This window comes from Aquila chrysaetos, chromosome 2 (genome assembly GCF_900496995.4).
Source record: "Aquila chrysaetos chrysaetos chromosome 2, bAquChr1.4, whole genome shotgun sequence".
Classification (NCBI taxonomy): domain Eukaryota; kingdom Metazoa; phylum Chordata; class Aves; order Accipitriformes; family Accipitridae; genus Aquila; species Aquila chrysaetos.
Genome location: NC_044005.1, coordinates 45,627,919 through 45,647,192, shown reverse-complemented (window position 1 = coordinate 45,647,192; position 19,274 = coordinate 45,627,919). Strand labels below are relative to the sequence as shown.

Here is a 19,274-nt window from a genome sequence, read left to right as displayed (position 1 = left end):
AATTCATACACAATTTCATCTTTCATTTTAAATTTTTCAAACAAGAACCAAATAAAAATCATAGCATTTTATTTTTATTTAAGTCTATTGTCAAACAGCTTGAGTGACTCTGCTTCTATTAACTGATTGGTCAAAGAGCAGTAAGGTGACATTAAAAAGACTGTGGTCAACTTCACTGCTGTGATTCAGAACCATACCAGCAGCTGTGCAGATTTCAAAGATGATATCAATTTCATACTGCTGCCATTGCTGCTCCGCAGGAAGGCTATGAACAGATGCAAGCAGCATTCAGCATCCAGGAAGCTGAGAAAAAAGGAAGACACAACACTGCTTCCCTTGAGGCGAGACAGCGCTGCAGCTTCATGTTTATCAGACACAGGCTAATCAAAGGCAGATCTTCAAACAAAGGTCAAGATGACTATCAAAGCCGAGATTCTAGCAATTAATATCAAAGAAGTGGTCAGGGATTTTCAATAAGAAAAATCTGAAACACCTTTTTAAAATTTGTCTGTTAGGTGGCTGATGGTGCCTGATAATGAAGGAAGCTGAAAATTTGTATTGAATACAATTCCATCAGCGTGAGTATTACACAAAGAAATACGCAATTTATATATTTCAGTACACCAGAAAATGCCTTTGAAACTATTGCTCGATACTACACACCGAGCTTTGTAAATCTTAAATGTTAGGGAAAAAACATGTACTAATACTATGGTCCATTTCATTTCAGAGAGGTTTCAAGTCTTTTAAGTTGCTCATATTTGAATAATTTTTTGACACATCTTTTCCTTGAGTGTGCTTCACCACAAACAGACTAAAATAGTGTGATATTAAGAGACTATTGCTAAATGTATGCACAAAGGTTCCTCCTGAAATGGTTCTGTTATTTTCCTATCTCCCACTTTTATTATCCATTAGGCAATCCTGCATTCCTCTCTTATTCCTCTGATGATTAATTTATGAAGGAAATTTTTAGAAAATTATATGTGTCTTCCCTACTTAGGGATAAAAAGCAAATATTTTTAAAGTTATATGTTGAGTTTAATTAAGCTGAATTTCATCTTTTTATGTCTTTCAATCTATAATGTATGAAAGAAAGCAAACAGACTCACTGCAGTGAATTTACTGTGGGTTAAAGGCTCCACAACAGAGTTCTTCATTCATTCCCAAGACAAGTATATATTGGTAGTAATTCAGGTTTCCCTACACCATCCTATGACTGTGGTATAAACTACCCTATGTGACCAGTATTAGATATAATCTGGTGTAATTATATAGTTCTGTATATATGTATATCTATATAATATGGATATGTACAATCTATACTGTATCTATAAGCTAGTTTTCATAGAGCAAAGAACTTCATAAATTATACCAAGCACCACTTCCATTTTCCTTCGCAACAACAGCTTCACTTAGATCACCCTTTCCCACAGCAGTCAAGAGGTGCTGACGGACACCATGCAAAGATGACAAGGCGGTACTCAAACACCAAGGGATATAGAACTGTGAATTTGGGTTTTCTGCTAAATCCTGATCCCAGCAAGAGGACAGTAGGAAAGGAAAAGGCAGTATATGGAAGAACTCTGGAAAGCATGAAAGAAAAAAAGTTGAGACAATGTTAAAAAACATTGAGATGTAACCTTAAGCCTGATGCAAAACCACATTTTGCAGTAGCTTTCACTATACGCATAGTTTTACAGAGATACAGTTTGACATCAGTGCTGTCCATCATTGAACTCATTAGAGAGCCTACTGGATAAAGAAGGACAAACTTGTCACTTCATACATCTCCATCAGAAAATAGAAAGTCTCAAGCTAAAAAAGAGCAAGATAGAAGAGAACTGAGACACAAAATGTTTTGTTGAGGCTTAAACTGCATCCCCAAGAACTGATGACTCTTCCTTCCAAACATCTTTTCTCCACACACTACATATGCTGACCGAGTAACTCTCACTAATTACACAAACATAATAAGTGCAGCTTAGGGAAGACAGGCCCCTGCAATAGTATAAATGCCATTAGAAATCACAGTTCAAAGGACAATATTCCATTTTGGTTTACCACATTCCAGCAGAAACGTTTCACACTGATATATGTGCTATTAATACACCACAAAAAGTATTTACACTGATTATTCTTAAATACTGTCACACTGTATTTGGGGTGTTTTTTAATGCTAGTACATACTAACTGTGCACACCTAGGACTATCCACCTTCAAAATAATAGTAAGTCTTCACACAGCACATCCAAACACAGCTGAAGAATTCTCAGATGAGAATCCACAGTTCATAACACTTTTTTCTCGATAATCACATTTGACCTAACATCTGAATAAAAAATGTCATAATCTAAGGGCTCGGAGCTCTAGATACCCTTCAACACCAAGTGATGGCAGTCAATAAACACCACATTGATGCAACATTTTCAAGCAACAGCCAAGAAAAGAACTGTCCAAAGGAGCATTCCATATGCTTCTATTCCAAAGCACTTATGATTTCAAGAAGCACAGTTAAAGCTATCACCTCTTTTGATAAGATATGTCTAAGTCAGATAACAAAATAATCAATCTTGTGGTTGCATCTGCCAGGGAAGGTAAGAAGTTTAAGCAACAACAATACTACACATTTCTAAGAGACTTCAGGAGAAAAGCCACTAACAAAGGTTATCAATCTAAAGATTTCCTGTTTATGACTTTGAGAAGCACTTGAATAACAGAAATGGCACAGAGAAACATTAAGTACACAAGCAGTTCTTTGCTGTCCTAGAAGTCAGATCAACGGAAACCCCCTCAAAATAAATGAAAAACTGTACTGGCTAAGTATGTTTGAGTTGCAGGTGCCACTGAATTACACCCACTATTTACTAACTTCTCAGCAGGAAATCATAATCTTCATGAACTCCCAGGATGCACCTTTGCTGTCTAACACAGTGTGAGGATATTGCAACACATCAGTATCATGAGAAAATTTATTTAAATAGACCTTTAAAGACTGTGAAAAAGTGTTTCTGTGTTACATTAGCTATATAAATATTAAGAAAGTCAGAGGAAGGCTGTTCAGAATCTGTATGGACTTTTCAGATAGTACTCTGAAATTAACAAGATAAAATTCCGCTTACTATTTTTTACATTTATTTTCAAAAATAACGATGCAATTGATACCTTGGTTAACATTTCTGATGGGACACTAAACCATATCTCCACCTACTAGCTTAGATTTTTAGAAACATAAAAAAGTGGTCATATAAATCTATAAAAACAAAAAGCCATCAAGATTAATCATTTATTTTCCTAAACAATCTGTAGCAAAACATTCAAAATATCATACAGATGCCTTAACCAACATGGCATGACTTGACAATACTTGAAAATCATTACTACATTGTATCATAGCCAATTTTATGCTTGTCTTCTAAAATACATAATTCTTTCACAAATTTCTACTTTAAGGAGAGGGTGGCTCTACCTAAGAAAGCAGGATGTTATTCAACCAAGAGCAAACCTGGAATCTGCCAGGTGAAAGTACTACAGAAGGGATCCCCAAAGTTAAGAAACCAGTAAATTTTACATTATATTAAAGGACCTATCAAAGATCAGTTGGGGCGGGGGGGGGGGTGTAAAAAAAAATACACATCACATCAACAAAAGCTGCAGATAAAAAGGATTTATATTTAATCTTTTCCAAATGACAACTGATGTCAACTTGACATAAAAAGTTGGATAAAAGGGTATCTTAATGACAGGTGAAACTCAAAATATTGAGTTGCGTAAATTGCTGTCCAGAAAGAATAGCATCCTTAAGTACTCAGTGCAAGTTAATTTCAACAATTCAGCATAAACCCTCAGGCACTTAACCTGAGAATTCAGTTAAAACTTCCTCAAAAAATAAACAACTTTCTCAAGTAAAAATACAGAAAACACTGCAATTATGTCTTCAGGTAAATTAATGAGACACCCTCATTTAAAAAATTAATTTCAATCATTCTACTTACCTGAACAAGTTGACATCATCCCAGTAGAAATACTGTACTGCTACCTACCAGTTCCCTACTTTTTGCAAAGCTGTCACTAGCGCTTGAACGATTCACTTGGCTATAGCCAATAGGTCTAACCTAGCGTAAAAATTCCTTTACAGTTATTACAATTGATGACAAAAGCATGGGAAAGTTAAGTCCTATTACATGTTAACGTATTTATCAAACGTTATTTCAACAAGAGCTAACCGTAATTGCAAAAATTGCCAACCAATACTCAAGAATTCTGTTATACATTCAGACCTTGAGCAATTACATGCCTCAGACATTTCAACTAATAGTTTTGTGCTCCCTCTGTCTTCATAACTCATTTAACCCTTTGTCAGATCTACTGCTTTCCATTCTGCATCTGACATAAGGTGAAGAACATTATACATCCTCAGACTCTTTCTGTAAATTAAAAAAGAAAGACTATGACAATGAAAAGATGAAAGAAAGACTATGACAATGAAAGACAGGACAATGAAAAGAAGTTGATGCATATCAGACCATTCAATTAAATATAGAATTATTCCTAGTGCTTATGCAATAAATAACAAAATGCTTGTAGAAAGTATAACTCAGACCTGGGAAGCCATTTTACAATTAAGACCCATACACAGCTCAAACTCTAGTGACCTGCATGCTCACGAGATGAGTAGTCTCAATATTGGTTTTGGCACAACTCTCTTTTTGGAATCCAGTCTCAACTACAGGCAAAAGTGTTCAATGCCAAAAGAAGAACATCCTCCCTTGAGAAAACAAACATCAAATCACAACACTGCAATGAAACACAGAATGGGTGAGGTTGGAAGGGACCTCTGGAGGTCATCTTGTCCAACCCCCTGCTCAAGCAGGGCCACCTAGAGCCAGTTGACCAGGAACATGTCCAGATGGCTTTTGAGTGTCTCCAGACAGCTTTTGAGTGTCTCAAAGATGGTGATTCTACAGCCTGTCTGGACAACCTGTGCTAGTGCTCATTCACCCTCACAGTAAAAAAAGCATTTCCCTATGTTGAGACAGAACCGCCTGTGCTTCAGTTTGTGCCCATTGCCTCTTGTCCTGCCACTGGGGCCTACTGAAAAGAGTCTGGCTCTGCCCTCTTTGTACCCTCCTGTATTGATCCTGACCAAGAGACAGTTGAACATTTAGGAGTTAGTGATCCACGTAACAGTTAACCTGAGTGGACACTGGCCGCAAGTTAAACTCAGCCAGCTAATTGTAACAGAAGAGCCTGCAAGCAGTTCCCCCTTGGTACTGGTGATTACGCCACCTGCATGGTCTTGCCTTTATCTAAAAGTGCAGCAAGAATTTCTCACAAGAACATCCTTTAAGAATAGAGTTGTTTTCTTGTGAGTGAATTACATCATAGCTCAAATGACCAGAAGGAAGAGCTTCTCTCCACAGACAGAATCTGCTCTGCTCTGCACAGTGCACCAGGGGAAGATCCATCCGGGCTCCATCTGGTGCTGCATAAATGTGGGGTGCCCAGCACCTAGAGAGATGTAAGATTTACTAGCTATCTATATTTCTCTTCTTTGTCTGCCTTATTAAAGCAGTTATCTTATTAAGCCATTTGTTGTCAGGCCTTTCTTACTGAGATCCAGAAAGTACGCTGCACTGTCTGTCTCTTACCTCACCCTGACTCCAGTACCTTCCTTCAGGTACTTATATACATTGATCAGATTCTCCTGAGCTTTCTCTTTTCCAGGCTAAACAGTCCCCAGTTCTCAGTCTTTCCTCGTAGGAGAGATGCTCCAGCTCCTTCATCACCTTTGTGGCTCTTTGCTGGACTCCCTCCCATATGTTCATGTCTGTCTTGCACGAAAGAGCCCAGAACTGGACACAGTACTCCAGGCGTGGCCACAATGGTGCTGAGCAGATGGGAAGGATCACCTCCCTCAAAATGCTGGCAACACTCCTCCCAGTGCAGGCCAGGATACTGTTAGCTTTTTTAGTTGCAAGGGCACATTGATGGCTCATGTTCAACTTGGTGTCCACGAGAACCCCCAGGTCCTTTTCTGTAAAGCTGCTTTCCAGCCAGTCCCATGCCCAGCAATTGGGGTTGTTCCTCCCCAGGTGCAGGACTTGGCATTTCCCCTTGCTGAACTTCATGAGGTTCCTGTCAGCCCATTTCTCCAGCCTGTTGAGGTCTCTGAATAACAGCATAACCCTCTAGCATATTAGCCACTCCTCCCAGTTTTGTGTCATCAGCTATCTATCTCTATCCCCATCATCCAACTCATTAATGAAGATGTTAAACAGGACTGGACCCAGTATTGACCCCTGGGGTACACCGCTGGTTACTGGCCTCCAACTAAACTTCATGCCACTGATCGCCACCCTCTGGGCCCAGCCATCAAGCCAGTTTTCAGCCATCTCACTATCTGCTCATCCAGCCTATACTTCATCAGTTTCTCTACAAGGATTTTGCGGGAGACAGTGTCAAAAGACTTACTGAAGTCTAGGTAGACAATATCCACTGCTCTCCCTTTGTCTACCAAGCCAGTCATTTCATCATAGAAACTCATCAGGTTGGTCAAGCATGACTTCCCCTTGGTGAATCCATGCTGACCACTCCTGATTACTTTCTTGTCCTTCATGTGCCTGGAAATGGTTTCCAGGATTGGTTGTTCTATCACGTTCCCTAGGATGAAGGTGAGCTGACCAGCCTGTAGTTCCCTGTGTCCTCCTTCTTGCCCTTCTTGAAGATAGGAGTGACACTGCCTTTCCTCCAGTCCTTAGGCACTTCTCCCAATTGCCATGATCATTTGAAGATTATTGAGAGTGGCTCACAATGGTCGACTCTGCACATACTGTCTAGATACAGCCAAGAAAATAACTTGCATAAGGAAAGAAAGATGGCAGGTTGCCAAACCACAAAAAATGCCTTTATAAAAGGGCAGTGGACTCAGGTATCCCCATAACATGGAGCATTTTCTGGGAAAAATGGCATGAGTGTTCCCTGCTTAAATATCAGAATTGTAGAGTGAGAGAGCACAGACAAACCCTCAAAGTAAGACCAATGAGAAAAACTGCCACAGGAAAAAAAAAAAAAAAAAAATTGTTTGAGTTTGTTTCAGCAGAGAATCAACTGTAACTGTGAACGGACCAACACTAGAGACATGCATCCAGCTAACTAATCCACTTAGGCAGGCATACAAGTCTGACAGTTCCCTTTCTATACTTGTGAAGAATGAGCAAGCCCACCCTAAACAGTCATAGCTTTCAAATACTGAACCTGAGATTGATACAGTTGAAATAGATGTACTCACAATCTACATAAGAAAATGTGCCATGAAAGGCAGAGTCCTGGAAGTCCTAACTGATAGTATAGCTGGCCACAAAATTGTAACTGTTTCTGCAAAGCAGGAAGAGCAGGATCTTATCTCCTGTAGGACTTCAGGAAGCAGTGGACTTGGAAGTAAGCAAAAATCAATGTTCTGTAAAATAGTATCTTGAATTCATTCTGTGGAGAGTCTAGGATCAAAACATCTCTGGCTGAGAGATACCAGCTTATCCTGTTACATCTCAAGACATGGTTTTATGACCTTACTGTCAGATTTCCATACTCGGGATATTTCCTATTGTTAGCCCAATAGCTTGAAGCAACCAGAGGTATACCAGAGATGTGTCTTCACCGTGCCTGAGGATAAACTGCAAGCAAGTGATTTTGTGCACACACATAGAGAGGTCTGAAGAGCAATCAACTGAGTAGAGACAAAGTTCTCTCAGCACTTCTGTAGACACAGAATCTGCAGTTATTATCTATCATTACCTACGCATGACACTGCAATATGTTGCACAGGAAAAGGAAACAAGCATTTTAAATTATGCTGAACTCTCTGTATCTTATATGTATGTCTAGCCCCTCGAGAGATCACCATTTCTTTGCTCTAGGTTATACTGAATCCCTCATCCTGCAAGAGCACTATCCATTGTAATCAAGTGGAGAAGGATAAAAGAGCTTTCTCACACGCATTCCAAGGGTCCTGCTACCACTGAAGGGAAAAAATTACATCAGAAGAAGCCATCAACAACCTGCCAAGGGATAGCATCTCCTGCTCCCTAGAAAGTACACAAAGCACACTCACATCTGCAGAGTTTGAAGATGTTGTCATAGGGTGTAATGTAAGCTGACATACTACCCAAATTGCCATACATCTTTACAGCATGGTAGGGCAAACTTAAGAGTATTGATACCTAGTCCAGCACCACCTCACTGAAGTTAAAAGACAACAAAAGTTGCAGAGAGAATGTCTAGCAGTTCAACCCAAAATCCAGAGTGTTAAATAGGCATCTGCAATGAAGAACAACTCAAGGAGAACATCCTTCAATGCCATTGTGACCTTAACAGTGGGCCACATCAGGAAAAAGGTGTAATTCATACTGTCCCAACTGCTATAACTTGGAAACACCCCAAGCAATGGACAGATCAAAAAGTAAGACATTGTACTGTTTAAAAAAAAAAAAAAAAAAAACAACCCCAACAGAACTGTGAAACAGAGACTTACTTAATGAACAGAAATGTGAAGACATACATCCAGAAGATTATAATCTGTGAGCAAGTCTTTCCAAACCTTTTAAAAAGCTAAGAAACCCAGAGCACAGAAAAAAGAAGTGCAGAGACTATCTAAGCATACCAAAGCATGGCTCAATATCACAAAGGTGTCTCAGTGAAACAAAACCATTAAGTAGGGGAAACAATTAATATATTTTTAATTTTTTTTTTCTTCTGTGAATTCAAACCTTGCCCTAAATAAGGAACAAATGCTTGCCTAGACCACTGAGAGAAACTAAAGACATAATGTGCCCTGCCATGATGGTCTTATACAACTGTCCTGGTTTTGGCTGGGACAGAGTTAATTTTCTTCTTAGTAGCTGGTACAGTGTGTTTTGGATTTAGTGTGAGAATAATGTTGATAACACACTGATGTTTCAGTTGTCGCTAAGTAGCACTTATCCAAAGTTAAGGATTTTTTTAGTTTCCCATGCTCTGCCAGCAAGCAGGTATACAACAAGCTGGGAGGGAGCACAGCCAGGACAGCTGACCCAAACTAGCCAAAGGGATATTCCATACCATAGAACATCGTGCTCAGTCCATACTGGAGTGAGAGAAAAACAGGAGAGAGAGAAGAGACACCATCAATCCACTACATACACTGCAACAGCAGAAGCTGTTCAGTCTCAAGCATGCAATCATCTAATGTGTGAATATCCATACTGATTGTCAGAGGAAGTTGTTTTGCAAAGACCCAAAAAGATACAAGATGTCAGCTAAGTACAGCATATCAGAAACCTGTATACATGTTTCAGGTATATTACATATTTTATCATCATAAATAGAGGCACAGACCTAAAGACATAGGTTCCAGGCAATCTGAAAGCTCACATTTTGAAATGAGTCACTTGGTCAACAGAAATCTCCTTATAGACAAAGAGTTTAAAGAAGAAATTTATGTAATTGAATGCACTAATAATTTAAAGAATTCCTTTTAAAAAAAAAGTTTTATGAACTGTTCAATAAACAGCATGTCAGATAAATACTTGTGTTAATATTTATTACATATATGCACATAAACACCTCCAAAAAAAATTTAAAAAACCTCCAAAAAGCTTGACAAATGTATTTGTACCCATACAAATCAGACTTACCATAAAAAATTATTATGACACTGTGCAAGTTCTAACCAAACTATGGGGAAGTTCAACATAAGTAATTTAATAAACTAAAGATGACCATTGGGAGGTTGTTGAAACAGAATTCTTACTGTTCTTTTACAAAACCTTTTGTATGAGCAAAGCTTTGAAGAAGAGTTTAACACACAGCAAGTCAGAATTAACTTCCGTAAGATATTCACAGCAATGTTCCACAAGCTTCTAAAAAGTCTTTACCTTGCAGAATTAATAATGTCATGGTGATATTCATTGCTATTAACTGTCTCACAAAAGAAACTCTCTAATATTACAGAAAATTATTCACCTTACCACTATAAGGTTATGAAGCAAACACATAATGAAAGCAGACTCCTAAAAAGCATTCACATTCAGAATTAATATTGGTACCATAAAGCAACTGTAGCAGCACAAACTTCACCAAATTCTAGAATGACCAACACCTGAAGTGTTTCATTTTATTTTGAATGTATTATACCTGAAAATAAATTATGTAAATTATGCTTTATTAATATCTAATATTTGAAGGAACTAAGTAAAATGGTTGATTCACTGGAAACTATGCTTTGCTACAGAAATCACCATTTGTCTTAGGGAGGATCCCTAAAGACCACAGGTTAGTAAATACAAATAAAGGAGCAAAAACCTCAGAAAAGGGTCATTCAAAGATTTCCTCATGTAGCATCTCATACTTCAGTAACAAAAATTAAAAAAACAAATTTTAAAAAAAAAAAAAAAAAAAACACCAGCCTGTCATTTTACAGTAGCTCTTTGCTACAGGCAACTCTTCTGATTTGAAGACCTGTAGCCAAAAGTCTTCCAAAACAGTTACTGGCCTCCTCGTATCTTAGGACTGCTTCTCCTCCTTTATTTGTTCCCCATTCCCACTCTGAAAATGTGGAGAGGGAGGGAGGGAGGGAGAGGAGAAAACAACAGGAAGAAGCAATAATCATGTGAGGGAGCTAGCATATCATATATTTGGGAGGAAAAAAAAAATCAGAATTGATTGCAACTGATTTAACAGTCAGAAAATCACCACCTTGAAGTGATGCATTATGAGCTACATAATATGAATTTACATACATATCATGACAAATGACCCAGAAAGATCACCTATTTTTAAGGCTGCCAGATACTTCCTTGTAGAAGATTCATGTTTCAGTTTCTTTTAAGTTGCCAAAGGCTTTCCAAGATGACCCATTCTGTGCCAGGTGTCCATGTCAAAGCTAAGCTACTTCAATGTTTTCATTGTATGCAAAACATATTTTTTCCCCTTTCCAAGGAAAGCTACAGAAAAATACACTTTTGCCCCATTACAAAAGGCTATTTTTTCTTTAAAAAGTTTAATCACTTGCATGCTTTAAGTTCCACATGCATCTTCCTAAGAGACAGCAAAATGCATATCCTGACACACAAATGATACTTCTGTCAAGCTCACTGTAACGTTACTGTTATTGATTTTGTTTTGATATGTTATATATGAGTCACCTACTCATTCTGTCTGTACTGACTGCATTCCAGTATAAGGCTTCTGGGAGGTAAGCATCCACAGTTTTAGACTCATAGGATAATACAGGTTGGAAGGGACCTCCAGATGTCCCTAGTCCAACCTCCTGCTCAAAGTCAACTATCAGATCAGAACAGGTTGCTCAGCTTTATCCATTTGGGTCTTGAAAACCTCTAAACAGAAGCTACACAGTTTCTCCAGTAAACCTCTTCCACAGCTCGACTACACTCATGGAGAGAAAGTTTTTCCTTGTATCCAATCTGAACCTTCTTTGTTTCAATTTATGACCACTGCTTCCTGTCCTGCCACCACATGCCTCAACAAAGAGCCTGACTCCATCTTCTCAGTGATCTCCTCAAAAACACCAGCAGGTTGTTGTCAGATCTCCCTGAAGCCACGTCTTTGCCAGCTGAACAAACCCAGCTCTCTCACCCTCTCCTCACAGGGCAAGTGCTCCAGCTCCCTAACCGACTTGTTAGCCCTCCACCAAATTAACTTCTGTTTATCAATGTTTTTCCTGTATTGAGGGTCCAAAAACCGAGTGCAGTACTCTAGATGCAGTCTAATGAGCACCAAGCAGAAAGAGATAACCACTTCCCTCCATCTACTGGCTATGCTCCTGTTAATAGAGCCCAGGACATTGTTGCCCATCTTTTCTGCAAGGGCATGCTGCTGCTGGCCCATGGTCAGTGCTGTCCACCAGGATCCCAGGTTTCTCCAGCAGAGCTGCTTCCCAGCAAGTCAGTCCCCAGCCTGTATCACTGTAAGGTGCTCTTTCTTCCCAGGTGCAGGACTTTGCATTTGCCCTTGAATTTCATAAGGTTCTAGGTGGGCCTTGTGTTCACAGTGCTGAAGTCCTTCTGAATGGCAGCCCTGTCCTCATGCATATCAACTATTCCCCCCAGTTTGGTGTCTTCTGCAAGCACAAAAGCACCTCTATCACCTTCTCAGGATGAATCCCTGCAGTACCCCACTTGTTACCAACCTCCCTATACGACACATTAACCACTACTTTCTGAGTCCATCCAACCAGTCTTTTAGTCGTCTAGTTCTCGATCCACTCAGACTGTCATGTCCAAATCTGGATACAAGAATATCGTTGGAGACATTGCTGAAAGCCTTGCTAAAGTCAAGGTAAAAGAAATCCACTGCTCCTCCCTCATTTAAAAATTCGGCCATTTTACCATAGAAGGCAATCAGGCTAGTCATGCATGATTTACCTTTGATAAATCCATGCTGATTGTTCCCAATCGCTTCCTTCTTCTTGTGCCCAGAAACGTGTTCCAAGAACACCCACACCCTTATTTTCCCCGGGACGAAAAGGAAGCCAGCCAGCTTTGTAGCTCCTTGGACTGTATTTCAGCCTTTTTTGAAGGGTGCAACTTATGCGTTTCTCCAGTCATTGGGAAGCTCTCCTGATATCCAAGATGTTTCAAAGATGATGGGTCGCAACCTCACTGTGACTCTGGCCAGCCCTATCAACATCCTTAGACACAGTCCGTTTGGCCACATGGACTTGTACAATTCGAGTTCTCTCAATAATCCCCGACTCAATCCTCATCCACTGCTGGTAGCTACTCTCCTCAAACCCTGCCACTAAGCACAGAGGCCTGGGAGACTTTGTTGGTGAAGACTCACTAAGGAAAAGAGAGCATTGCGTACCTCAGCCTTATCCGTGTCCACTGTCACTAAATCACATTCAGAAAGAAGCCCATATTTTACTTGTCCAACTTTTTACTACTAACGTACTAGAAGAAACTCTTCTTGTTGCCCTTAACCTCCCTTGAAAGTGTCATCTCTAGGTAAGCACTGGCTCTCTTGATGTCATCCCCACATAACTGGACAATGTTTCTAAATTTCTCCTTTGTAGCCTGTCCCAGCTTCCACTGTTTGTATATCCCATTTTTATCACTGGAGCTCAGACAAGAGTTCCCTGTTAAGCCAAGCTCATCCCTTGATAGGCCTGCTTGTTTTCCTGAGTATCAGGATAGACCACTGGCATCTAAATTGCTTCTCAGTGATATCTTGCTGGACCCAGCAAGCATGAAAAGGTGAGCTACCCACATGAACAAAGAGATGGAAAAGAGGGGGACCAATAGGACTTGACGGAAGAAAGAAGTGCAATGTGGGAAAAAGCTGATAGAGTTGACATGGTGAACAGAACCTTGAATTTGGGATACAGACCAAGTCTGAGAGGGGTGAGAAGGCTGGTAGGAAAGGAAAAAACAAATTCAGATAAGAGACCAGCTAGGCAGGAAGACCAGAATGAAGTACAACACTGAAGTTGGAAAACTTCAGAAGACAGAACAGGAGCCAATGGAAACGCAGAACAGAGAGAGGACAGATCCTAGCCATGATAGAGAACTGGATGTGAAGCTGAGGAGAGTGGACAGAAGCCAGAGATCAGCAGACAGGAGTGTGAACAGCTGGACAGGATTCAAACAGTGAAAGAACACTCGGATAAACAATTTATTACTTAGAATCTCCCTGCACAACAGTTCTGGATCTCAGGTAAGAAGCCCTTTAGCAAGAAACAAACTGTTTACATGGGGAAAATAGGATTGTGATAAAAATTTCAGAATAGGGCAAAGAAGATTGGGACAGATGTCCCAATAGGGATTTTTTGGGAAGATATTTAAGTAGATATCACAGAAGGAATAGGCAGAAAAAACAGCATCCACCAGAACATGCTCATTCCCAGAGCCTAAAACAGAACCCAAGACTCCAGAGTTTCTCACTACTTTGAAACACTTAAAAATCTCAGTAAACCATTCACAGACCATATCAGTTGGACCACAGATGAATTACAAATTAATAGTATCACATTCTCTGCTAGCTCAAGTGGCAGAAGTCTCATGGCAAAATATACAAATTTCAGCCTTTCTAAAGGCTTATATGCTATAATGCAATCCCATATGATAAAAGGTTTCCTCCTGTCCATCAGAGTTGCTGCCTTTTTTAATCTAGCATGTTGAAAATTTTGTTTATGTGCAAAGAATTTTTTTTTTTTTTTAAAGAGATGAGTACCAAAAACGTGATGCTTGGTTTGAAAAAAAAAAAAAAAAAAATTATAGTCACATCACAAAAATTAAAGATTATTTGATCTTGTTCTCTGTGCCCTTGTGTGCAAGGTACTCTTGCTGTATTACTGAACAAGATGTTAAAAAAAATCTAAATAATTACACTATATTATGTAAGGACCTTGCCATATGCACTGCAAATGGTGGCAAGTGTGCTGTTAATAAGATAGGTATTGCAGAAAAAGAGAGGGAATTAATATTGTCTGGGATAATTTGATTTTCTTCTTGTTCCTTGCAAGCAAATCATTAAAAAAAAAAAAAAAAAAAAAAAAAAAAAAAAAAGAAACCAAAACTTTCAATGGGCAATCCACTCTTCATCAAAATTTTGGACTTACTGTCTTGGGGTTAACATTGCAGCAGATATAAGTATTTATCCTTGCAGTCTAAATCAACAGACACCATACTACAAATCAATCAGTGAGGTCTTTTCTAGCATATGCATTCATGGATCCCTGTTAAGCGATCTATTTTTAAAAAAGAGAGAGAGAGAGAGAGAGAGAGAGAGAGAGAGAGAGAGAGAGAGAGGAAAAGCCAGGTTATTGTTAGTAAATTACATAGGGAGACAGACCTTTATGAGAAAACATTGTAGAACATGCAAATCATTAAAAGACTGATAGATTATTTTGAAAAATCATATCATAAAGGCCCTACATTGGATATTTCAACATGAAGGGACACATAACACATCTCCAGAGATGTCTGTGAAAATACTACTAGTGAAACATGCAGGCACTAGATACTGAAGGTAATGAAACAGCAAAAGAGGAAGTTAAGAAGGTACAGCATGAACAGCACATAACAAATAGTAAGGCCACACATTATTCAATACCAAGGAAAAAGATTCAATATTGCTCACCAAACACAATCTATGCCATTCTATGCTATATACTGAAAGAAACATTGTAGGGGAAAGTGTTAACATTTAACCTTACATTTACAGGCCAAACTATAGTTCTTACAAGAATCCCCAATTCTGGCATTTCATGATTTATGACAGCTTGATCGTGCAACTTCAAAGTTCTTTGAAGATAGTTTTTGTTGCATAATAACAAAACATAGGCATTATTTCCCTAAAAAACACAAATATCACTTCACTTGCAGATTATATTCATCATATAAAAGAGATACATATTAATGCAATCACACATAGCATGCATCATCTACATTTGTTTTCCTTATTGTATTAGAAGCATATTCTATGACCAAACAGCAAGCTTTTGAATGAGTCTAGAAAAAAATTGTCACATTTTGCTTTGACGCTAGCTCCCCCTCCAGACCAGCCTAAGATTATAGTAATTTTTATTTTAAATTCTGACTCTGCAACAAGGATTTAAATACTCAGGTCCAAATCTTCTTCATCTTTACCCCCTTAAATGCCAATGAACAGACTGATCAGGTAAGGTATATGTAAAATTATTGTTTATTATTTTTTTACTGTACGTAAATTCCAAGACAAGGAAAATCATTTGGTTTAGAAGAGATCTGACAGATAAAGCAGCAATTCTATACAGCTACAGAGAGACGGGAATGGACCAACAATACAATTTTTCAGATTAATCCTATGAATGGTCTGCAATATTGGTAATATATAAACATTCCATTATACAACCAAGCCTCTGTTTGTCAAAACAAAAGGAAGCCCCTATGTGATTTAGTACTACCTTTACTAATTCACTTCAGGTGAATTGGCTCCATTTCTACTCCAGCAAGTATAGCTAATGTTTTTTTCTTGTTCCAATATTAGCTACAACTAATATCTTTTCAGTTGCTCAGCCAACGAAACGGCCAAAATTTTAAACAAATGAAGACACTAGAGTAAAAGAGAAGGCAAGCTACAACTTCCAATCTGGCCCTCTGTATTTCCCAGTTGTCAAATGTCCTGGCAGCTACATCACTAAAAGATTGAATTTGCATGATTCAACACTCCAGGTTGATTCCTACCCTTCCCTCGTTACTGAACTCCTTGCTCAGAAAATATGAATAATTAATTATACTTTCAACACTGAAAAAAAAGGTTGTCTCATTATGCATTGTTGGGAAAATACGCAAACTTTGCAATATGCTAGTTTGCCAGTTTAAGGTACATAAACATATGAAACCCTTACAAAGTATCAATAAAAATTTGGCAGTAAGCATACCAGTAATAACCAGAGAAACAGACGTTACTGGAAATACATCAAAGCATAGTCTCCAACTCCTAATAACTAGGTTTCTTTAATAATGGAAGGAATTGTAACAGAGCCTTCTGTAAAACCACCCCAAGCAGCAGCAGCAGCACCCCAGGCAATGTTGGCCATTTATTTGCTTTTGCAGTTCAGACTTTTCTAAAGTTTTTGACAATTTACAGCGGAGAATGACTTAGAGAAAAGAAGAATTCAGTAAAATCAAAAACCTTTCCATGCTTAAACACTCCTTCTTAAGTATTTACTCCATTAACTTTAACGCCTAGACATTAAAATACTGCATGTTGGAGTAGAGGGAGTACGTATACATATAGGCGTATAAATGTACATGTGTATACTGAAACATACACGTTTCAGCAGACGCGTATGTTTCAATATAAACACACACACACACAAAAGGCGCTAAGTGCTAATACAAGATCACAGACAAAGCAAAGAATGTCCTGAACACACGGTTGTTTTCCACATCCAGGTACACACAGCATGTGGATCACAGTGTACCAGGTGTGCATTGAGGACACAAGCACAGTACTGGTACTGCCCCGAGGAACCTACAGTCTTTCCACAAGCAATTTTTCAGCTGACGTCTATGCCCATAGGCTTTTTGGTACAACCCGCACCACGGCATTATAGTCTCTACCTATTCTCGTACCCTCAATCACGAGCTTCTGAAAGCAGAGGGTCAGAGCCTGGTCTTTGGAGAGCACCTAGAACACAGCGGGTACGCACTCGCACACACGTGTGAAAGACCTGAGCGCACGTTAAGCACAAACTTGGCTAGAGGAAAAATCGCCGGAACCTTATCAGTAACAGAATCCAAGACCAAAGCAGTTAACCGTACCGAAACACGGTAAAGGTCGCCGTGGGAAAAGCCCCGGGCAACAACCGATGGCTCTGCACCCCGGTTAAGACAACCACTTCCTCGAGCTACCAGGCGGCCCTGGAGCATAAGGTCCGTCCGTAAAGCCCACGTTTCCCGTCTGTTTCTCTCTGCCCAAACCAGGCGTCCCCTCGGGCGGCCGCAGTTCCCGGGACAAGGAAAGTTGGAGGCCGCCCCCCGCGCCCTCCGGCCGCGGCGCACGGGACGGCGGCGGCGGCGGCGGCCGCGCTCCCCGCCGCGGGAACCCGGGCTGCCCGCGCCGCTCCCCGGGGCAACGCCGCCGCCCGGGGCTCGCACGCACGCACCCTCCCTCCCGGGCTCGGCCCGGCCCCGCCGCCGACGGTGATGCCCCAGCCGCCCGCCAAGCCCCGGCCTCCCCTTCCCCCGCCGGGCGCGGGGCCCCCGCCGCGCTCTCCGGCGGCGTCAGGCCCCACCAGCGCCCCTCAGGTGAGGGAGCCCACGGGGACCCCGGCTGCACGGCGGGGGACCGGCCCCCTCCCCGCCGCCGCCACCACCACCACCCCGGCGGCGGCGGTTGCTGAGCAGCGCCGGAGTCGCAACAGCGGCGGCGCCAGGCCCGGGGGAGGGATGGGGAGCGCCGGCTGGAGCAGCCCCGGTCTCCGCTCGGTACCCGTTTCCCCGCCGCCGCGGCTCTCCGCTCGGCCCCCGCATCCCCTTACCCGAATGCCGGGGCCCGCGCTGCCGTCGCCGTGGGTGCCGGGCGCGGGGAGACGCCGGGGCGAGCGGAGGGGCGGCGAGGAGGAGGGGGGGGGGGGGGGGGGAACGACAGCGCGGTGAGGAGACGGAAGCAGGAACCCGCCGCCGCCGCTTAACGGAGCCGCCGGCGGACTGAGGAGACGGAGCGCGAGACGCTGGTGGAAGGAGGGAGCGAGCGAGCGAGCGAGCGCGCGCCGCGGGCGGGGAGCCGCGCGCGAGCGAGCGCAGCCGCTGACAGCGAGGGGCAGGCGCGCGGCGAGAGCAACCGACGGCGCGCGCGCGCACGCATCTCCCCCCCCCCAACGCCGCCCCGCGAGCGCACTAGGGAAGAGCTCCGCCGCGGGCGCGCGCCTACCGGGGTTAAGGCGGCCTATCGGAGCGCGCGAGCCGGGCTGCCGATGCTGCCAGAGCGCTCTCGTCACGGAGCGCTGGAGGGCGCGGCGCGCATGCGCGTCGGGGGACAGACGTTTCCCCCTTTACCCCCCCCCCCAATCCGCCCGCCTATCTGCTGCGTACCCCCGGTCTTCAACCGGCGGGCGGGAGCGGTCGGGGCCGGGCCGGGCCGGGCCGGGCCGGCGGGCAGGGTCGGCCGCAGGCTGCCGGTGGGTGCTGGCAGAGGGGCGGAGGAGTTGACCAGGCAGCTGGCCGGAGCCCCCCCCCCGCCTCGCTGGGTCTGCTGGCTGCAACAGGCAGATCCCCGCCCGCGATGCTGTTGCATCTCGCCCCAGGAAGGAGCTCAGCGTGGTTGGTTTGATGTTTGGGGGTTTTTTTTTAATGTAACGATCCGTACAGAGGACAGAAATCTCACAAGATTTTGTCCTGAGAGAGGAAAAGAAGCGCGCTGCGTCTGCCAGGACTCGGGGGAGGCCTGCTCTGTCCCAGCACCCCTGACGAGTCCGTGTGACTTGTTCTGCTTTTGTGGCTTATCAAAACGCTTCCCGAAAACGCCCCTAAACACACGTGAACTCGGGTAGATGCAGGATTTCAGGGCCTTTAACGCAGCTGTGACTTCCTAAGCATTCACATGGGAAAGCGGTACACGTTTGCAAAGTTTGTACGGTGCACTGGGAATGTTTCGGTGTTCTTGGGAGATGAAATGGCAGAGAAGGGAAGGTAGCATGTGGAGGGGGAACCGCAGTAGGAGTACATTTCGGTATCCTATGATTTATGTAAAAGCTAGAGCTGGTAGCGATGGATTTTTTTGTAACTATCACA

At 42.2% G+C, this 19,274-nt stretch overlaps 1 protein-coding gene across 5 annotated transcripts in view; it reads right to left on the bottom strand.

The window, feature by feature from the left end:
* FUT8 (fucosyltransferase 8) overlaps positions 1–18,265 on the bottom strand; it is a 137,325-nt gene extending 119,060 nt beyond the window's left edge. For all 5 annotated transcript variants that reach the window (XM_029999176.2, XM_029999208.2, XM_029999162.2 and 2 more), the window contains exon 1: positions 18,023–18,265. The gene's annotated coding sequence lies outside the window, so the exon portion shown is untranslated. The remainder of the gene's footprint in view (positions 1–18,022) is intronic.
* Between the last annotated feature and the right edge of the window lie 1,009 nt (positions 18,266–19,274).